Genomic DNA, 4,545 nt, shown 5'->3' on the forward strand with positions numbered 1-4,545 from the left:
TTCTTCTAAGTGGTATAACACTGGTCTGTCAATTTGCTATGCAGAGGTAACCTGGGGTTGCTCTGTTAGTGAACCCCGTACCACTGGTGTGTCAAATGCCATAATGGTTACCCATGGTGCACAGCGTTTGATGGAGCTTCCCAACTGGAAGCAGGAGTGGCATCCACTTCCTAAACAACATACTCCTGGAAACTCTATGAACTTAGAGAAATGATGATACAGAACATAGAGTTCAGAACAGAGTTCAGGACTTTTGTTCACAGGGTTGCTATGAGTCATGCCTTACTTGATGGCAATCAACCACAAGTCCAAATACCAGGTACCAGAATTAGGGAAGACTTCCTATCTCAGACGGTTGTGAGGAAAAGTCCTTTGCCTTGGACTTCTGCTCCAGGCCTGACTTCTGGTGGCTTTGACTCTTCTCTTCCACTTGCAGCAAGGTGTTGGTACCAGGGGATAGTTTCCCAGGGGAGGGAGATGTGTCCTCTAGATCTGGTATGTGTGTGGTGTTTTCTTGGCTGGAGAGCCTGTGGCCTGAGGGCGCAAAACTCTATTAACTTCAGGGCCCTCAACAACAACACTCCCCTGCACAGCCTCATCCCTCTGCTTCCACTTCTCCCCCCTTTGGATCCATATTCTCATTCTACTATAATGGTTTTATACAATATTTGTCCTTGTGGGACTGACTTAGTTCACTCAGCATAATACTCTCTAGTCCCTTTCAAGTCAGATAACAATTTACAAAATCATTGCTCCTGCGTGTTGCATAGTATTCCATTGTGCGAATGTACCATCATTTCTCAATCCATTTGTTTGTGGTTGGACATCTGGGCTGTTTCCATGTTCTCGTCATGGTGAATAATGCTGCTATGAACGTTGGTGTACAAGTCTCAGTTTGTACCTCAGTTCTCACTTTCTCAGGGTATATTCAAAGTGGTGGAATAGCTGGATCATAATGACAACCTCTTCAACAAATAGTGCTATCAAACCTGGACTTCCACCTGCAGAAAGCTGAAATAGTACCTGCATCTCACACCATATAAAAAAATCAACTCAAGGTGGATCAGAGACCTGGAAGTAAAACCCAAAAACATAAAGTTCATCAGAGACAAACTGAGATCAAGCTTAGAAACACTAGTCCAAAGTCTAAGGACATTGCCAAAATACAGCCAGAAATGCACCATCTGAAAAAGAGAAAATTGATGAATGTATTGATGAATTCTAAAGACTAAATCCATGTGTGCATTACAAACTTTTTCCAACAGGGTGAAAAGAAAATCTACAGACTGGGAATGAACATTTGGTAATACCATCTCAGACAAGAGTCGCATAATTAAAGTCTACACAGTCCTCCTGGGCTTCCACAAGAAAAAGATTGCTAACCCAATTCCAAAAAGGGCAAGATACATGGAAAGAATTTTCATAGAGGAAGATACATGAATGGCAAAAATATGCATAAAAATGCTCAAAATCACTGGCAATATGAGAGATGCATATCAAAACCACAATGGGGTATGATCTCTGTGTAACATCTCCAGTGTAACAGTGGCAAAGTTTAACAGTGCAGCATATAATAAATGTTAGAGAGGACGTGGAGAGAAAGGAACTCTTACACTTTGTTGGTGGGACTGTATAATGGTACAACCTTTCTGGAAGGCAGTTTGGCACTTCCTCAAAAAGCTGGACTCTTTTTGCATTCATGAACCATACTCTTGATATCTTCCCACATCTCATCTGGTCTTCTTTGTTCATTAGTGTTCAAGGCCTCAAACCTATTTCTGAGTTGGTTTTTAAATTCATGGGGCATAGACTCAAGACCATATTTTGATTCCTGTGGATATTATTTAACCTTGTTTAGCTTTAATTTGAACTTGCATACGAGCAGTTGATGATCTGTCCCACTATCAACACCTGGCCTAGTTTTCTCTGCTGATATTGAACTTCTCCAATGATTCCTTCCACAGATGTAATCAGTGCAATACCTGTATATCCCATCAGGGGAAATCCACCTGTACAGCCTGTGTTTATGTTTCTTATAAAAGGTATTTGCTGTGAAAAAAAAAATCATTGATTATGCAGAATTCTCTCATTCTATCTCCAGCCACATTTCTGTCACCAAGTCCATATTTTCCGGCTACTGATCCTTCTTCCTGGTTCCCAACTTTTGCATTCCAGTTGCCCATTATTAATGATGCATTTTGGTTACATGTTCAATCAATTTTGAAAACCTTGTGTAAGGCAGAGGCCCAGACATCAGGTTCCCCTCTCAAAGCTTCTGTTTAGACATTTCTAAAAGAGAGTTACTATAGGACCCAGCTCCCCAGCATCCACAGGAATCCCCAGAATCCACACTTCTGGGAATAGCTATATCTATGCTACCTTGTTCATAGGTCTCTTAACTTCCACACAGGAGACCGGGTCCAGTCCTTTGACAGGTTACCCCATGTGTTTCCAGCCCCGCAGTCAGTGAAGCACTGCTGGCCGCTTTGATACTGAACAGTTTTCCTAAGAGCTTTCAGTCTAAGACCTAGGAATAAAGGAATAAAGGTCTAGAAATGCACTTTCAAATTGCAGCCAGTCAAAACCTGATGGATCTGAAGAAAAATCCTACAGATCATCCAGTTTGCAGGACCGGGCATTCTGTTACCTTGTTGGTGGGCAAATCAATAACACACAAGCCATGGCAACCAATCACAAAACAACATAGTGGTTCCCAGTTAGATGCTAGTGAAACACGCAGTAGGCTTGTGACAAGTAATCCTGGAAAACAGATCTTAACTGAGGCTTTGAGGCAAGTGCAAGCGTAATGCTAAAGCAGTGAGACAGAGGCCAGTGTGACAGGGGCAAAGAACGAAGGGCCACATGATAGGAAGCAGGTGCCCTAGCAGAAAATGAAGGTGCATTTGACCCAAGTCTCAGCATTTTCAATGTAAAATTGGAAAATGAATAAGGAAGACTAGAGAAGAATTGATGCTTTTGAATTGTGATGCTGGAAAGGAAAGTTGACTATACCACAGACTACCAAGAGAAAAAATAAATCCATCTTGGAAGAAGTGTGGGAAGAATGTTTCTTGGAGCATAGGGGAGTGAGTCTCACATACTTGGGGTATTTTGCTGCAGGGGTTCACCACTGGAGAAAGGTAGCAGGCTTGGTAAAGTTGAAGGTCCCTGAAGAAGAGAAAGCCCTTCACTGTGATGGAACGGTGCGGTGATTGCGGGATTTCTTCAGCCTCCCTAATGAGTCTGAGGGTGACAAAGGACTGGGTAGTGTTCTGTTCTACTGTACATGGTTTCCTGTGAGCCACAACCTACCCAACAGCAGGCAACGGCAGCTCTATCCTCAATGCTGTTGGGTCAGAGACAAATCATAGCTGATCCACTGGTGGGTTTTTAGAGGATATAAACACAGGAGGAGATTGTCCATGTTCTCCCTCAGAACACTGGTGAATGTGAATCATCATCTGTCCATCCAGCTTTGGGTTGGCAGGGCAACTCCATCCACGAGGCCATCAGCGCTACATATGCTGTTGTGTGCCATCAAGTCAGAACCTGTGCATCGTTAAGCCTCGAGTAGGTGCTCAGAGGCTGTTAATCACAGGGGTGGAGACTGGTCAGTTTTTCCCACACAGAGCAACTGTTAGATTCCAACTGCCTGCATTTGGGTCGGCAGCAAAACTCCTTACCACTAAGCCGTCAGAGTCCAGGTATAAAAATCACGTGATGAATGCAACTACAGCAGTGGCTTGAGCGTGAGAGAGACCACGAAGTTGGTGCAGGACACGGTTCAGATCTGTTGTCTGTAGAGTAGTTATCAGGAGAGAGTTGAGCCCAGGGTCCTACCAACAGCACCTCCGTAAGTACCCCCACAGCTCTGTGGGAATGAAACAATGCAGTACTGGGAAAAGCCACCACACGTAATCAGTCACACAGCATTGCTCTGTAAGTCGTGGCTGCCACTTCTGTGTGTGCAGGTCCAGGGAGAAGATCAGGGACAGACGGGACACTGACATGCGGTTTATGTGTGCTGACTGATGGAGCCGACTTTTCTAGTTCTTAGAGTCAAATCCTAGCTCACTGGAGAAACTTTCTTTCTAGAACAAACATTTCTGTCCACATAGAGCTTTGCGATGCACTAGTATCCACTGGTGAGAGAACCTGGCCCATAGCATCAGATACAGTTATTGTTCCTTAAATAAAGCAATAGTCAACACAAGCATCTCATCACCATCAACCAGCAAGTCAGAACCACTGCTAGCTGACCTTCTCAGTGGGTTTTCAGAGACTGTGAATCACATGAAGGAGATTGACCATCTTTCTGCCATGAGGCAGCTAGTGGATCTGAACTACCTGCCTTTTGGTTGGCAGCACAACACCTTACCCATTAGACCACAATGGGCCCCTAATAGGAATAGCAACCAAAAATAGCGCTTAAGAAAAAAACAAAACCAAACCAACCCAAGTGTGGTCAGATTTAATGTAAACTATTCAATATGAATCAAGAAGGGGGTCTGTCAGGGATGTATACTGTCTCCATACCTTTTCAAT

The sequence above is a fragment of the Elephantulus edwardii genome, unplaced genomic scaffold (genome assembly GCF_000299155.1).
Source record: "Elephantulus edwardii isolate Elephantulus edwardi_28Jun2011 unplaced genomic scaffold, EleEdw1.0 scaffold00024, whole genome shotgun sequence".
NCBI classification, from domain to species: Eukaryota; Metazoa; Chordata; class Mammalia; order Macroscelidea; family Macroscelididae; genus Elephantulus; species Elephantulus edwardii.